Here is an 18937-nt window from a genome sequence, read left to right as displayed (position 1 = left end):
ACCTTGTTGCTAGGGGGTGTTGTGAGGGACAAAAGCCTTGGTAATCCATCAATCCGATGATGACAAATCTGTGCAGATCATCTATTGTTGGTCTCATGGTGTGCCCTCTGATGACCGTACAAGCCAATTCTAGAGGTGCATATTTTGCTGCAGATGGTGCATGGGAAGTTTGCGGTCAGCTGACTGTGTGCTGCTGATGCTCTGTGATGTCGTTCACATGCCTCTTGTAGATGCTGGCAGCAGTCTTCCTCAAAGGTGTTGCAGGTATTTCTGACTGTGGCACACCACTGTGTTCTGTCGCTGGTGTGCAACAGAAGGTACCTAGGTTTCATACTGCTGTACTGCAGATTGGCTTTGATGGTGTCCTTGTAACATTTCCATCGATGACCTATATGCCGGATGCCCTGGGAGAGCTCACCATACAGAAGCTGGCGGGGGATTCTGTTGGCATCCATGTGGCTGACATGACCGGTCCAACGTAGCTGTGACTTCATGATCATCATTTCGATGCTTGTCATCTGGGCTCTCTCAAGGACCTCAAGATTGGGTACTTTGTCTTGCCAGCAGATCTTCATGATGTTGCAGAGGCAGTGCATGTGGAATGCTTCAAGCTGCTTGATGTGATGCCTATATAGTGTCCATGTTTCGCACCCGTACTGTTAAGGTATGTTTCCCACTTTGAACTTTAGCATCCCGAAAGTGGGGACCTGCATGTACCCTTCTAAGCTTAATTCCTAGCTTAGATCTGATAGTGCTGCCACCAACCAGAAATTCCAGTGTCTGGTACACTCCCTGTCCCCCAAAACCTTCCCTGGGGGACCCAAGACCCAAACCCCTTGGGTTTTAAAACAGAGAGAAATAAACCATTCCCCCTCCTTCCCCCTCCCAGACCTCGCCTCCCTGGGTTACCCTGAGAGATACACTGATCCAAACTCCTTGCATCTTAAAACAGAGAGAAATTAACCTTCACCCCCCCCTTTTCCCCCCACCAATCCCTGGTGAGTTCAGACCCAATCCCCTTGGGCCTTAAACAAGGGAAAAAATCAATCAGGTTCTTAAAAAGAAAGCTGTTAATTTAAAGAAAATTTTTACTTTTTTTCTATCCCTGTAAAATCAAGATGGAAAATGTTTACAGGGTCTTCAGCTTATATAGACTAGAGGGACTCCCTCCACCCTAGCCTAAGATATAAGTTACAGCAAACAGAGATAAAAATATCCTTCCAGCAAAATACACATTCACAAGTTAAGAAAACAAACATAAGCCTAATCTGCCTTTTCTAGCTAGTACTTGCTATTTTGAATACGAGAGACTGTTTTAGAAAGATTGGAGAAAGAACTGGTTCATGTCTGGTCCCTCTTAGCCCTAACAGCGAACAAAGAACAAAACAAACAGCACAAACAAAGACTTCCCTCCACCAAGATTTGAAAGTATCTTGTCTCCTGATTGGTCCTCTGGTCAGGTGTCAGCCAGGTTCACTGAGCTTCTTAACCCTTTACAGGTAAAAGAGACATTAACTCTTAACTATCTGTTTATGACACCTACAAAAGGGATGAAAGAACAACAGCTCTGTACACAAGCAGTTTTGTTGACATCCGGATGTTGTGGTGATTTAAAACTTTGACACGCAGACAGCCAAGTGCCTGGCTTGCTTTAGATATTCGTGCGTTGATCTCATTATCCAGTGATCCAGCACTGGATATGACACTACCCAGGTATTTAAAGTTCTCCGCTACTTTCAGCTGAGTGCCATCAATGGAGATACTCAGGACAGAAGCATTTGATCCAGGTGCAGGTTAATGGAGAACTTCTGTCTTTCCGAGGCTGATAGTTAGTTCGAAAAGTTGCGAGGCCTCAGCAAACCTGTTGACAATGTGCTGAAGATCATTTTAGGTGTGAGCCATGAGGGCACAGTCATCAGCAAAGAGTGCCTCAAAAAGACATTGTCGGGTCTGTGTGAGAGCTGCCTGGAATCACAGCCACTTCACTTGGGTGAATTAAGGGGCTGCTACGAAATGCTCCCCAGTGATCCACTTGCTGGAAAGGTGGCAGGGAGAGGCAGGAGTTGGCTCCACTAACGCACTGGACAGTGGAGTTAGCCAGTTGCCTATGTCAGAACATGCAACCAGCATTAATGGGGTGATGCAAAGGACGCCATCCAGAGTGCAGCCAGAATGGTCTCTAGCACTGACTTGAACGGCAAAAAGGGTGAGGTTGCTTTTTTTCCCCAATCAGGTTAACTCCACTGAGTTAGCTAATCATGATCGAAAAGCTGCCTTAAAATGCATATTTTGGAGCCATTTAGGTTGGCTGTGCTGCAGCCTAGACTGTCCCAGCAGTTACTATGCAGCCAGCTATGATGCCTTCAGATGCGTTAGACAGCTTCTTAACAGGGCCCTTCAATAGTGTTATGCTACTCACACAACTGAAAAATAAACCCACTTTGCCCATCAGAACAAGACCTATGGAGGAGAATGCCTCTTATTGCTCCCCTTTGGGCAGTGTAATTCCACTCCCCTCATTATCACTGGCTATGCCCAATAGGTACAACTTAGCTCTTCACAATTGTGGTAGATAATTAGGGACCTGATGCCCCAGCTTTATGATGATTGGCACTTTAGTTCACAAGTAGGTAGCATAGCTGGTTATGGTGTGGAAGATCTCTTGAAAATCCATGCTGTCCAGGATCTGACCGTTTTGGCCTGCTCGTTGCACCTTTGTTTCTCCTTGGTGAAGCACGGAAACTATGGGGCATATCATGAGATCATAGCGGTATTATACTGAACATAAAGACAAAAAATAACCTGATCAATAAAAGAGCTGGTTCTACCTGGGAAGCCAATGAGCAGACGCTGAGAAACACTGGGTTTATCTTGTGCTAGTCTGCAGTAGGCTCCCTGATGTGGCTCAGCTCTTTTCACACAGGACTAGTGGATGCTCAGCTGAATGAAACTGTGTGTATAGTAAGAGGTACCATGAGAAGACTGGAATTGCCCCTCCTGACATCTGCAAGTCATCTTGCAGAATTTGCTCCTTAAGGCACAAGACATGCCTTGTCTACTCCTGTTTAAAGGATGTGTTAATTCCACCAAGCCACCATCTCTGCTGGAGGTGCCCTGTTTGAACAATTCCTCTAAGGAACTCAATGTCACCTCCAGTAACTACTGGGTAGCAAAAACAAGCTTCAAACATAGCCAATACCTATCTCATGGCAGGTCCAACAATCCAGGCCCCTGGTTTTGACCTTTTATGCCATCTATGAGTAAAGCTCAAATCAGCTGGGGAGTGATCAGATGTGCTGCTAATGACTTTAAGTGGGGCCTTCCTGACTCCACACTTTGCATCTGTGGCCAATTAGATATAGGACACTTACTTATAAGACACCCATCTAAAAAGTTCCCTCATGCTCTTGCATAATGCCCTTCCCTCAGCTATGAATGGTTATGACACTAACACGCCTGACTTGATTGCCTATATAAATGCAATCGCTGTAGAGAGTCATGTTCTATGTAACTTTCCTCCTTCATTATGACCGTTTTTATGAATTCTCACTCCTTTAATGACTCCAGAGTGCTTAGCTATCCTGCCTTCCCACTTACAGATTAAACCTCTCTTTTAATGTGTTAAATACAAATGGAAAAAAGGGAGCCACCCGGCTGGGTACATATAGAACTGAGATGCACAAAACTGATCTTTAGGAGGCATCAAGGTAACTATTCTAAGTGTTGCATTTTATAGCCTTGCTACTATACTTGGTACCATCACACCATCTGGAGGGAAGCATGCTCTTGAGGGCAACCAAACATAATGGCTTTCCCAAATATAGCCTAACTGCAGAGAGACCTGAGAAAAGTAAAGCACTTATGTTCTGATGCACAAAGCAGTTTGTTGTTTTAATAGTACTCAAAACATCTACATCTGTGCAAGTGCTTGAGAAGCTAAGTGACTCAGAGGTATGTTCAACCTGAATAAAAGGAGTCTGACTTCCAAAAAGTGAGTAAATGTACTAATGCCATCTTAAAAATTCCTTCTTTAAGGAGTTCTTTTAATAGTTTGAAATCATTAAAGATATTATGCGCCTGATTCTGCCACCCTTTTTCATGCTAAGAAGTGTTCCAGTGGACTGAGCAAGTCAGAGTAGTTGGGTGATTTCGTTTAGCATCCTGATCTTCTCATCTGGGAAACCAATAACTATATCCAATAATTATAATAGCCATGTAGAGGCTGCTGGTACAACTTAGAGCAATTCTGAAGACAGATGTGCAGGACCTGAGGATCTGGCCCTATATGGGCATACAAGTGTGCATTTAAGAAAATTAAGTGTATATTTTAATATTTATAGGTAGTCAATGAAAATTGTAATAGTTCTACTCTTATTGGCTATTGGTCTATTTTTGAAAAAAGAAAAGGAGTGGTGTGTGTTGGAGGTGTAGGAGGGGAGGGAGTTGTGCCTTGAGCCATTCACACTCCAGACTGAAAAAGGGAACAATAAATTATGCAACCCAAAATGGTGATATTTTAATGAATTTATTAATCAGAAACTGGCAAAACTGCCATAGGCAAACTAGTCCTAAATTGATTGATTTTTTTTTAATTGTCCTCTCTAAAGAGGAGAAATGAGTCATTTATAAAGTAACGCTATCCCACCCTACAAAACTAGTGACTAGAATTGGCTTGACTGCACTGGGGAAACAAGACAAGCTCATCATAAGAGACATAAAAATAAGGTTGTATAGAGTTGGAAGTATTGAGTGTATTATGACGTTTTGTGTGGATTATTTTCTGCTTTGAAAATCCATGCTTTTAAAGAAACTAAAATAAAGAGAACTTAAAATTCCAGTGGTCCATCTGTTATTAAGTTTTGTGATGGTTCTTGGTGACATACATTAGCCATCAGCCAATTGCACCCAGGAAGATGCATGAAGAAAAGGACCTTGCAACCATTTGGTTCTAAAAATGTAAGCAGTGGCCTAATGATCTAAAAAGAAGCTCAAATAAACTCCCATAAGGGAGTAACAACAAATAAATGTTGCCATATGGTGACACATCTGTCCATAATGTATTAATTCCTATGTTCGTAATAGTTGTCAATGAAATTTTATACTAACTGGTAACTTCAATTTCTATATCTTTACCCAAAAGAGCATAAAGAAAAGGAAGAATTCACTCAAGAGGGTGAGTCATGTGAGCACCCCAAGTAAAAATTATGAGGCTTTGATGGTGTACATAAATATTTAATAGCACTGTGGTAGGAATTTCTCCCTTCCCATATTCAAATGAGCAAAGTTCTTCAAGGTGAACTTTGAGCTTGGGAGCCTCCTACTTTCCAAATAAATATGATGCAAACATGCCTCAATCAGATATATTATGGGATTGGGATTAATTCATCCCAAAATTTGTCTATTTACACGGCTTCTATCACTAGAATATGTGAGTACCATAATATAAATAAGGTTGTAATGTGCTTCAGTGTCAAAGGTGATCAACAGAACCTAAGAGATCAGAGCTAGCAAGAGGAAGGGCAGTGAATGCCTAGATGCCTGGATCACAATTGTGAGGTGGGGGCATTATGCTAGGGGCTTTACTGAGAGTGCAGTAGATATGCTCCAAGCCCTGAGTAGCTGGTAATTCCTTCAGGCATTACTCCCAATTATTTCAATGACAGTTTTGCCTAAGTTAGGGCTAGAGAATTTGTCTCAGTGCATAAGTGAGAAATATGTAGGGAAAACTGTGCTATTACTGAAGTGTGTCTATTAATCTCTGCTTGTTGAGGCAGTGCATCCTCCCACGCCCCAGTTCTGGTAATGTACCTAATTAAATAGATACCCCAGGATGCCCTAGCTCATCAAGAACATTGTAATCAGAAGATAGTTCCCTGAACTACTTCCCACCCAGGCATCTCCTTCTTTTCCCCATGAGTGGAAGAGAAGAGGCATCTGGATGTGAATATGTCATAGCTTTCAACAGCTGTAACTGAGAACCTCTTTAAAGTATGCAGTGTTGTTGTTGTAGCTGTGTTGGTCCCAGGATATTAGAGAGACAAGATGTGTGAGGTAATATCTTTGATTGGATCAAATTCTGTTGGTGAGCTATGCTAAACTACCTATTTGATCTTGTACTAAGTGTGTTACAGCTAAATACCTTTCCCAGATCTGACAAAGAGCTCTGTGTAGCTCCAAAGCTTGTGTCTCTCACCAAAGGAAGTTGGTCCAATCAAAGATATTACCTCACCCACCTGGTCTTTCTAACCTCTTTAAAGATTATAAATAAATCCCTCTAACTACCCATTCTCATTCCCTGGCATTGTTGGTCTGTGTGTCAATTTTGTGTTCCTAGAGGAGATCACTCTTCAGAAATGGCCATGAGGTTTCTAAACATTATCTTGGTCAATTTATTCAGTCAGCGGTACTATGCATTTCTTTAGCAACACCTAGCATAAGTCAGTGACATCAGGCTTCTTTGTGTACCCAAAATGAGTGTATTTTAATACTAGTTTCATTCTTCACCTGGTTTCAGCAACAGCCCAGGCATGAAACGTCCAACCACAACTTTTAACTGTCCATTGCTAAACAGTAACTATGCATAACTGTCATTGATCAAGGCAACAATTAAAGAGGCCAATTACAGTGATAGGTCATAGATTGAGTGCAAAAAAAAAAAGTGAAGAACAACATTCTAACATATTACAAAAAGGAAAACTTTGCAGTGATAGGAACCAACTTGTTCCTTAGAACAAACTAATCTTCCAATACAGAAAGTGGGGAAAGGAATCCTATATGATTTAACTGAATAGTATCGAGAAATAAATCCAGTACCCAGCAATCAAGTTCTATAGGAATGGTTAAATTAATACTTGCACCAATGGATGAAAATGAGTTGTTCCCTGACTTGCATCATTTAAGTATAGAGCTAAGGGTTTTTTAAACTTCACATTCTTTAGTACCATTTGAGTCCCCAAAATATACATTGTCTGAAAAACAGGGTTGTTTTTTCAGTGTTTTCAGACACAAATATAACTATAGTAACAAATTACTTTTCATAAGAGCCTTAAGGTCTCAAGGAAACATTGGCAAGCTGTCTGGGGGAATTTAATAGTAATTAGATTTAATAAGAAAATGTATTAATTACTTTTTTGTCTCTCCAAAATTTGCACTTTACAGCTTGATTTACAAAGTGGATATTTGAAACCAGCTTTAAGTCAATTTTCTGTAGTTTTCCTGTAAATAACCATGGAGACGATGTCTGAAATTTTATGATGTTGCATAGTTAATTGACTATCATCTATCTGGTTTATTTAATTAGGAACAGAAGCCTTGAGATGAAATTTGTTTTCTACATTGAGAGATGAACAAGATAAAAAGATGTGATAAGAGCAAATTATTCCAATATTCCTATTCTAATCTCACTTTAATGATAATTAGCAGAAGTGAATAGCTGTTCAGCCTCTAAAATTAAAAAAAATACTTTGATTTTATTTTGATTATTTTCAACTCTTAAATAATTATCTGTATAACTTTCATCATTCGGACAAACATCCATTATTTGTAGCATTCAAATACAAAAAGCAGAACTGAACTCGAGCAGACAGTCAAGGGCATGAAAATCTTCATCTTAATGGTATAGTATCTGTATTGTTTCACAGTGATATACTTTTATTTATTGTATCTTTACCAATTCCAAATTAAACAAATAGTATAATAAAGTCAATCATTACCCACTCTTTGAGAGCTCAGTACTGCATGATTTTATCAACACCACTGAACAAAAATTGGTCTATTTGATTCCAAGTGGCAACCAATTCTGTGAGCATATTTAACACAAGCTAGTATATCTTCATGTACAAACTTCATGTGCTCAAATTAAATTCTAGCACTTGCATGAAAAATTAAAAAAAAATAGGTCTGGATTCTCTCTTCAACTTTGTTCTCTCAGTGCTGCTTCCGAAGACCTGGAGGAAATTTTTTCTTACCTGTTTTTTGGTGAAAAATGCAGATTTGATGACACCAGAACCTTTTGCAAATGTGTGTGGAATTCAAGCTGTTTCAATTTTTTCCAGTTTTTTTTAAGTAATTTTTTTAAATTGTCAAACTCTGATTTTTTCAGTTTGAAAGAACTCTTCAAAATTTCCTTTAATTTTAAAAAATATTTGAAAATGGTCAAAATTGATATTTTGATTGTCTAAATAAACCTTTTTCCTTGACCACCAACTTTTTTTACTTTTCATTTTAACAAAAACTTCAAAAAAATTTTTTTTGTTTGACCCGAAATGTGTGGGTTTCTTTATTTTCTTTTAGTTTCCAACAAATTGCAACATCCATTATTCAGTCAACTCTACTCAGAGGGTGCAAATGGGGATGAAATTAGCAACACAAAATTTCAGCTGGTATAGGAGGACTTCTGCCTGCTGGTGGACAAGTGTGATAGTTCCAGGTATTATGCCCTCCATCCTCTTTTCTTGGCAGAGGAGGTGTGTTAGGGTTGTGATGAGAAAGCATGACTGAGTTTGATCCCACTCCATCACTGCAACCTTCCATAAGCATAGATCCATTAAAGGACCCAGTGATGGGTCTTGGAGCTTCCCCAAACCAGCTGTGTATTTTCAGGTTGGTGCTAACCCCAGGAATTGAGGTGTTGGGGGGAAAAAAGCAGGGCTGTGACACAGAAAAGAATCCATTCTTGCAAAGAAGCATGCTTAATATTGGAGGAGCTGTATATGGATGGGGAAAAAAATTCTAAAACCACTGAACCATGTTGCACATTTGATACGCTACGTGCAGAAAAGGGAAGATGGCAGGGTGGCATCTCCACCCAGTCACCACTCAGTTAATGTGGGTGCTTTGTTTGAGAAGTGCAACTTTTACGCTGCACTAAATGGCTTCCCAGCACTGGAGATGTGGATGTGGATTTCTTTTTAAGTCTGTCATTGAATATTTTTCAGTAATCAACCTACTGCTGTGTGCCTGCAAACTTTACTTCAACAAAGTTTGTGTGTGTAATTATAGTGCAGAAGAAAGAAATCCTGTTTTCTCACTGTAGTTCACTTGCTGTACAATGGGACACCCTTCTGGTGCATGTTAGTAATGTACCAGTCCAAAGGAGGATAGAGTATGAGGAGACCTTATTGACCCCTACACTGAACACTTATTCATAAACATAACATTGGAAAAGAGGCCATTAACCTCCGCCGCCAGCACATCATTGATGTATTCAAGGTTTACATTAACAAGAACTATCCTTAAATACTTTCTGCTGTGCATTAGGCAAAGGCAGGGTTTCATTGAACAGTTTAGCATCTTGTTTAAGTAAATATCTGTCTACTGCACAATGGAAGGCTAATCATGGGGTGAGTTCTAGGCATGTATACTTTTTCTATTTGTCAGATATGAAGCTATTTGAAGTGCTCATGCTTTATTTTCATATATTAACATGCACTCTATGGGTCTGCTCCTGCTCATGCTGAAGTCCATAAAAGTGTGCTATTCACTTGAGCAGAAGCAGGCCCTAAGTACTGTCAAAGGGCTTTGATCTATAAATGCTGAATGTAAAATACCCTAAAATGCAGTCTCCAGAATTTTCCTCTTATGTCATCTCACCAGTGATGTTTATCAAATGTTATTTTATATATGGATGAAACAAACACACATTTCCATAAACCTTCAGGGCCTGACTCACTCCTCAAATTCTTGTGGCAAACCAAAGCTGTGAATAGGGTGACCAGACAGCAAGTATAGAAAATCAGGACAGGAGGTGGGGGGTAATAGGAGCCTATATAAGAGAAAGACCCAAAAATTGGGGCTGTCCCTACAAAATCGGGACATCTGGTCACCCTAGCTGTGAACCTGGTGCCTAGAAATCCTCCAGAAATGAGAATGCAATGGCCAACACTACCCTGTCCCCGCCCCTCACTTTGCTGGCTGGCTCAATGCACCAGGTATATGTGGACGCATCAGCCTTGGAAGCTGGTGATACCATTCCAGCCAAGAGATTCACTGGCATGGCACATGGCTTCTGCTGGTCAGGCCCTTCTGTGGTGGGGAAGCCACAAGTAGCCCAGGTCTAAGGCTGTTGAGAGGATGAAAAGCAGAAAACCTCCTTTCCTCCTTCCCATTACACCTGTACATGGAGACCAGGGTCTCTAATGGGCTGTGCATAAAAGAAAGGAAAGATTGTTAAAGACTAACCTGTATGGCAACCTTACACTGTATGAAAATCTCCCTGTTCAGAAGGAATCCTCCAGGGCCTAAACCCACTGGACTTAGAGCAGCATTGCAGGAGTGGCGTGATGCAAAGCAGCCCAAATGCTTTGGAGAATCAAACCCCATATGCGCAGGTCAAGCCCACCTGTTGTTCATGTATGCCGTTGGCAAATTCCACCTCGAGTCCTGTTTGTGTTGCAAACACTATAAACTAGAGTAAAAGCACCTGTCTTGCTGTTTCAAAGGCAATTTATGTACATGCATTAGCCACCTTTCCAGGAGACTTCTGCTTCAGTGAAACTAACCAAATAATAATAATAAAAAGTTTAGGGTAGTCATGATGCTTGTATGTGACCTTGCATATGCAATTAGAAACCTCTAATTTGTTATGTGTAAATATCTACATACTCTGAGACATTGTCTGAATGATGATTCTGCTGAACCACTGAAAAATAAATTCCATTGTTCAAAATTTTTGAGCAGAAATGCCTGTGATGCTAATTATATGTAACACTGATGTACAATATAATGCATTGTAAGAATTATAACTCCAGAAGTATCAGGAGGCAGTACTTCATATCTACTTTCACTCATCTGATTATTCACGCTTATTCTGACAAAATCCCCCACAAGATGCTAAAAAGGAAACTGAGTAGTTTTGGGGGGCGATGTAAGTGTCTTCCATGGTTTATAAACTGTCTATGAGATATGGGGAGGGAAAAGGGTAGGATGAAATAATCAATTTTCATTATGGCAGAGAATAAAGGACAGATCCACAGATGTGGTAAATCACAAGTCATAGACTGAAAGGAACTGAGAAACATTTGAGCAAATCTGATAAGTATTTCCAGCAGGTGATATATGGAAAAACATACAAGCAAGTATGAGAGTGTAACACACATGAAGGTCTGTCGCTGTGTGTACTGGGGACCTGATTCTCATTTCTACAAAGGTCCCTTTATACCAGCAAAAATAGTTCTTTCCCAGTTACTCTCAATCAGTACCTTTGCCTTAATTCATCCCTACTATTAGTAAAATGTAGTCTGGGACCCCAGATAAATCTGATTGGGGACCCCTATAGTCTCTCCCTCATGAGACTCCACATATGTGCTGTGGCTCCACCCCTCTTTATCTGGCAGCATATTTCAGAGTTGATATGAATGGGACTGTCTTGGGAATACTGTTTCGGGCTGTCTTCAGACTCAGCCAGGCCATCTGGTAGATTTGATTCATCATTTTTAAGATTTTCTTTGCATCCATGAGAGCTAAACACATTATTTTTAAACATAAAAGCTAAGATTTAAATCTCATGATGTGACTTTAGGGGTTGGGACTCTAGATGTGGGTGATAGTGCCTATGCTTTTATCCAACCCAGCCTGCATTCTGTGGTATTTCAGCTTGTGAATATTCAGATCTTTAAGAGCAGTAAAAATAAGTTATCTTATATTTATGTCCTTCCTCTGGAAGGTTCTCAGAGTGGGATCACTGAAATGTTATGCAGACACTTTCTATAGAGTAGGAGGACAGCAAGTAATTAGACAACTGGTATACAACACATTACACAGAATTGGGGGTGAGGGACATTTTTGGCTGTTCTAAGACACCAGCACAAACTTTTATTGAGAAGCAAAGTACTGTGGAGTCTACACATTAGCAAACTATGCCCATCAGTAGAGAAGTGTATAAGTGAATTGAAACAGGATGCACTGCCAGACAGCTCCACACAGTTCTATGGACTATTTGCGATCTGGTTTAGGAGCCCAACGTCCAAATTAAAACTTTGCTGATCAGAAAGGCTGACAAAGTCCATAGCTGCATACAGAGGATATACATGTTTAAGTATGGATCTTCTCTACATCAGGTTTGCATAAACTTTGTTCACCTTTTACACTGTAGCATGTTTGAAAATATTTTCATAATAATTAGCCACTCTTTCTGTGTCCCAAATTGTGTCCTAATTCTTATTAGGAGTGTCATTGGAGAATCCAAATCTACTAGATTATCTTTTTGAGTTGATTAACTTTCCCCCGCATATACCTGATTTAAAAAGAGAATCTAATTATCTCCATTCCAATTCAAAGCTCTGATACAGTGTATGTCCTTAAATTACTCACCAGGGAATGGGTGCAGCGATGGTGCTGAATGACAAATTTCACAAGTGTTACACTTACTGTAGAACTTATTATTAAATTATGTTCTCTGGTGTGTTTGCTATGCCATCTGGGGTGACTTCAGGCATTTGGAGTTCCACTTCTGTTACCAAGTCACCATGGTTTCAGCCAACTAGAGTAAGACCATCTGTATATAAATAAATGCACCATTCTGTGCTATTTCCTTTCACTCTACACTGTCATATCGTGGCTTTCATAGTTTGATCTACTAGCTGCAAATGTACTGTATAAATACATAGCAATTTGGCTGTATTTCTTTATTTTAAAATATAAAAACTCCCTAGAAGGAGTGGTTATAGATGGCTATTTTGTTCCATCTATAATTATAACATGAAGGTTCTGTGTGGAATACCAAATCAAGCTGGCAGCCACTGTGTTTCGCCCTACCACCCAGATATTTTGTTTTTTGTGTCTTCCCAGAGATGGAACAGCTGTCTATCTTTGTAGTGAGGTGAAAGGTGGATTTTGAACATGTGTTATCAAAAGGAAAATACCCTTACAAAAAGAAAAAAACAATTAATTAGTGTTCCTTCATATAAACCATACCTGAATGGAAAACCTGACTGAAGAGAAATCATGACTGATGTTTTTTAAAAGTGATATATCTTACCAGCACATGTTTTATGAAAAATCCTGCTTTGTCATTTGTAGTACTGTATTTTCGACTAAAAATCTAGCTATAGCAAAGCAAAAAGAAAATGTAACTTAACTTTACTTAGAAACTAAAATAGAAAACAGGCTTGATGCTAGATACAATATACACACAAGGCAAAATTTATCCTGTGCAGAGGCTCTACACAAGGCCTATATATAACTTAAATATCACTTGGGCCCTATTCAACTTATGTGGTATGTAGACCTCTGCACAGGAGCAAGTTTCATGCATACAGAGCAAATTTTCAGCAAGACTTCTAGCAGGTCTCTGGCTGTGTGCACTAAAAACTGTTTACATTTCTGCCTGCATTTCCTGGGTGCAAACGACTGTTGAAAATTCAAACATTGGTGCACTCTTTCTCAATAGCACATGTAAATATTAACATTTGTACCCACAAAACTCATTACAGTACGAGTGGTGGATGCAAATGCTAGTACTGTTCTGCATGTTATTGCTAGACTATTTAAAGTGCAGACGTGCAGATGTTTGCAACTACCAGTGAACATATGCCATTTTCATGAGCACAAGTGGTGGCCACCTGTTGAAAATGTATCCCAGAGTGTAGAGAGCAGGAATAAATCAAGACATGGAACAAGAACAGAAGGGGGAGAAATTTTGACCACATGTAACTGTTGTGCCATAGTCTCAGACACTACTGTGGTGTCACAGGGTCGCTACTCACTACTGAGACACTTTCTTGTAGCTGCATCTGGGGAACAGCTCCACTTGGTCTGATGCTCCCTTCAGTCTCACATTGCAACATCTCTTGTGCTCCAGGAGTTGCTGTGCTTTCTCTTTGGGGCTCGGGATATTCTCTGTTCATATAGTATGGCCCTCCTGCCAGGTCACTACAGTTTTCCTTTCTGGGGTCTCAGAGTCTCAGTATAATGGCTGTCCAGATATCACTCCCAGGACTCCTCTAATTCAAGGCTATGCCACTTCCCCAGTGGCTGATAGGGGAATTTGAGCCCACCCACTACTCTGGGTCCCAACGCAGGGACCTTTCAATCAGCAGCCAAGATCTGCTCCATCTCAAAATTCTGCTGCTATTTCCCTCAGCTGTTCCACATCTGTCAAGCTTCTTTTTCTACCACCCCTCAGAGTGAACCGTTCCTCCAGAGCTAGGATCCCAGGGCTTCTATTCCTTCCCTTGTTTTCTTCCTTTTCCCTCTGTAAGCCCAGAGCGTGACCACAGGCATTCACACTGCAGCCTCCTTCTGCCCTCACATCTTGGCCTTATACCAGCTTCACTGTATCTCGGAGTCACACCCTGGAACCCCCATATTCACCGCCATGGTATGCGTAGGAATATGTTTTGTACAAAGTATGCCTTGTGAGATATCATTTGAGAAGTCATGATCCATTGAACATTACTAACCTGTTGACTTATGTGCATTACCATTGGAGCTGAAGTTATGAAGTATTGCCATATGTGTGTTACTGAAATATGTTGGGAGGTTGGGAGACACCCACAACCAGCCTTTCAGTGCCAACGAAGGAGTATCTAATGAGACATTTAAATCAGGACCAGCCAAACATGTGTTGATGGCCCATTAAGGGGAATTGGCTCTCCCAGTGGCCATCCCAGAGACTCCTCAAAGGGTATGTACCTGATGGAGGCAGCCTAACCCCTGTGACACAGTGAGGATCTTTCTAGCAACTGGAGGAAAGTATAAAAGTGGGACAGTGACATCACTACTGGACATTTTTCCTCCTCCATCTCAACACCTGGAAGATCATTTGGAAGACAAAGACTTTGAACTAGGGAGATTGGTCCCAGGCTGAAAGGAAATTCAGTCTGTGAATTAAGAGCTGTGAGCTGCCTATAATGTCTGTTAGAGTGAGAAACCGTTTGATTCAAATCTTGCTTAGTCTGCAGAATCTAAACTATGACTTTATTTTTATTTCTTATGTAATTAACTCTAGTCTCTATGCCTCCTACTTATAATCACTTAAAAGCTATCTTTCTTTAGTTAATAAATCTGTTTTATATTTTACCTAAAACAGTGTGGGTTTTTTTGTGGACGTGCTTAGTAAATCTCAGTTCAGGTTAACAAGGGCTGTTGCACATCCACTGCCCTTTATTGGAGTGGTGAACTAATTAATGAGCTTGCACTCTCCAAGGGCATCTTGAGCAGTGTGAGACTATATTTTTCTTTCGTGCAAGGCTAGGGGCTGGAGTGATTGCCTGGTGCCTCTCTGTATAATTCATGAGTGGCTTGGAAAGCCTTCATGCAATTTAGCTGGATGTAGGTCTCCCCATGATGAGTTATCACAGAGCTTGGAGGGCTTTGCTGTTTGTCGCTGGCATCACATTGTGTGAGACAACCCAGGATGGAGAGTTAAAGGGGCACAGTAGTCCCACAGTTTAAGGTTATACCTTATGGGTCCGGTCACACCTGCCTGCTCCTGCTAGGCTCCATCTGCAATCCGTGATTGCCTATCAGGTTATTTGGTCCCTTCTGAGCCGCATTAACCCTTTCAAGGCTAACATGTGTGGGAGGGGGAGTGAACACCCCATCACAGATGGTCTGCAGGAATTGAATCTATATGTACCAAAACCACAGGTCTCAACCATTTTTGCTAACAGAGACCACACATAGCTTTGAGAAAGTAGCACAGTGTTATAGTCTCTTTGCCCAGCCTATAGGATACATGATCACATTTATTAGGTCAGTACATTAGGCAAGGGCATCTAGATAAACTCAGACTCTTCTGAAAAATGCCATGTGAGCTTTACCATGCATTAAAATGCTTTCTCTGAGGAATATCATGAAGCTTTGGGTGGCACAGCAACGTGGACCTCAGCTGGAAAAAGTTTCATTTGAAAAATGAGGTAACAAAGAGAGTTTAGCAATGAAAGTCCCAGCTCACCACTTTTCCTCAGCAATGCCAGACAGGAGTGATTTGTAGGCATCATGGCAGAGATAGTATTTAAGGAAAGATAAAAGAAGGCTATAGTGGCAGCTTTATATATTTTCCAGGGAACTTTCCCATGCATGCGAGATAGGATGGGAGAAAACATGGAGGTGTTTAAGAGAGGAGCAGACAGATGGACAATCAAGGCTGCCATCATTTGCAGACTAAGCAGATTGATAGTCTCTAATAGGACACACTTCCGTATACTTCAGTTCTGGACAGCTCAGTTACCTGAGCTCTGCCAGTAATTTAGATTTGTAGCACCAAAAATAAAACCCCCAAACTCCTTTTCCAGATCTACTAATTAGAAGCTATTAAATACTAACTGAAAAAATGGCTCAAAATATCTCCCCACCATCTGGACAATACATTGAATAGGAAAGGGTGTGAAATTTACAAAACCAAGCTACCAATGCAACATTCCTCTTTTATCAGCCATAGTTATTTTTGATTGAGTAAAGCCTCTTTGAAACCGAGGGGTCTAACTGCTGCCTTTCATTTAAGATGATTGTAAGAAGCCATTCAGCATCTTTACGTAATCTGCTTGTTGAAACAACAACAGCTTCTGCCCCAAACACAGAAGGATGTCCCTGTCCAAAATAAAGGCACATGTGGGCACATGGATTTTGCTGGCTATTATTTTGTGAAGGTTTGTGTGTCTGAAAACAGCAATAGAAATATCAGTGAAGCTGAGAGAGAAAGCAGCAAAGAAGCACCAGACACAGACACAGCAGCACTGGTAGCATGTATTTGAAAACAAAAGAAAAAGCTGTGAAAGAGAGTTTTTGGGCTGAGTGCTTGGAGGTGTGAGCAAAGAAACAGTCTCCTGTTGTTTAATTCCTTCTGTGTTTAGGGAAACAGAACTTTTTGCATTGTTTGTAAGTAAACAGGATTGCATCAAAGATACTTGACTCCATCATCAATTTCTCCTCCTCTTGGAAAGAGCATGTGGGGCCCAAAACTTTGGCTAACTACTTGGGTCAAAAAGTGATAACGTTATTATTATTATTTATTATAGTGCCTGGAGGTCCTCCGGAGGTTTGGGGCTCTATTGTGACTCCTGCTATCCATACTTCTTTTCTACAAGGTTCCTATGAAAATCTCAGTTCTACATCATGAATTATTTCATTACCAGCTGTCAATATCCTTTGTTCATAGAACTAATGAATACATATACAAAGCAATCACCACTTCACAGTTCCAATCTTAATGGTAAACCATGATATAGGTGATAGATTTCAAAACACTTTCAGTCATTCGAGAATGTAAATGCTTGTATTAAACTACATTAGATGTTTCCACTCTAACTGTTGCTTACTCTCGTGACTTATGTCTAAATGATGAGAATATATGAGCAATCAATATTTAAATTCAAAATGCTTTCTTTTCTTTTTTTCTTTTTTAAAAAAGTAGCACAAACATATAGTAGCAGGCAGCAGTGGCTGCATCATAGTTTTGTAATATGGTTCTGATGAAACATTGTAGCCATTACAAAATAACAAGAGCAACTCTGTCAGTAAAAGGAAGGGATAGGTCAAAATTCTGAGTTGTTTTGTATGGCCGTGCTTGGGTGGGGTGGGGGTGAGGCAATTTCTTTTTCTCCTAGCACAGATGTTCCATTGACTTGAAGCTCCCTGAAGCTGTAAGTGAGGAGATCTATCTAATACATCTGGTGGTGTCCCATCAGACAAAAAGGGAACAGTCATTAATTAGTCAGTTGGAAACCTTGGCCGGGCCCCAACAATTAAAACTATTGTAGATAATCTCAGCTAGATAATAAGTTAGTTACACTAGGCAGTAAACAAGTCTATTGATTTTTGACAGGGAATATCACTTTGCAACCCCGGGGATTCCTGAATATGCCAGAGTTCAACTGGCTTTTCTCTGTACTGCAAGATAGTATCAGATATTTATGTTTTAAGGCCATGGAGAGGGGCTTCTGCTATCTTCATAATTCCCTGAGACAAAATGGCTGAGCTAAAAACAAGGGGAAAAAATCTCTTGAGATATGCTTAAGCAGCAGCAGCTGTTTTAGAAACTAAAGGAGCAAATCTTGCAGACTTTACACACAATCATCATTACCCACCAACACTGGGGTCCAAGGATTTGCCATCGTCACTACTGGGCCCTTGTTTTCCTGATCCTGAATGATCTTCTGATCTGAACAGATCAGATTAGATGGATCAGAGGGAACCAGGTGAAATCATCAGCTCCCTATTTATGTCCTGAGCATCTCCTGAGTTGTTGACCTAACGTTCCTACAATACACTACCTAGAGCAGGAGTTATCAAACAGGGGATCGGGACCCCTCAGGGGGTTATGAGGTTATTACATGGGGAGTTGTGAGCTGTCAGCCTCTACATCAAACCCTGCTTTGCCTCCAGCATTTATAATGGTGCTAAATATACAAAAAAATTTTAATTTATAAGTGGGAGAGGTCACACTCAGAGACTTGCTATGTGAAAGGGATCACTAGTACTAAAGTTTGAGAACCACTGACCTAGAGTGTCAATCTCCATGTCACCCTATTCCTCCCATCTCTTCCCTATTTTTTTTTTCTTTATTTATTTATTTTGTCTTCTCTCAAGTAAGAGAGACGTCATCCAGGACAAATGGTGTCTTGTAATGCTATGCTGTGAGCAGGGCTTAAATTATCCTCAGGCATTTCCTGAAGTCTAAGGGTTCTAGGCTTCAGCCTGGGTCAGAGGTGCTGGGCCTCCTGCAGGTTTGAAAATATTTACTGGAGCTCTGCTCTGGACAGCTCCAGCTGAATTTAAGCCCTGACTGCCAGTATAGCAGTCAGCTAAAAGGTTATGCCTGAACTTCCCAAATCCAGAAAAAGTTTTTCCAGATTATGCAGGGCTAATAAAATCACATATAGGGCCTGATCTAAAGCCCAATAAAACCAGTGGGATTCTTTTAATTGCCTTCAATGGTCTTTGGATCACACCTGCATTTTGCAGGTAGACACTAATCTGCCATCTCCAGTCAATGCAC

This window comes from Gopherus flavomarginatus, chromosome 2, assembly GCF_025201925.1.
Source record: "Gopherus flavomarginatus isolate rGopFla2 chromosome 2, rGopFla2.mat.asm, whole genome shotgun sequence".
Taxonomy (NCBI): Eukaryota; Metazoa; Chordata; order Testudines; family Testudinidae; genus Gopherus; species Gopherus flavomarginatus.
This window is presented reverse-complemented; position numbering follows the sequence as displayed.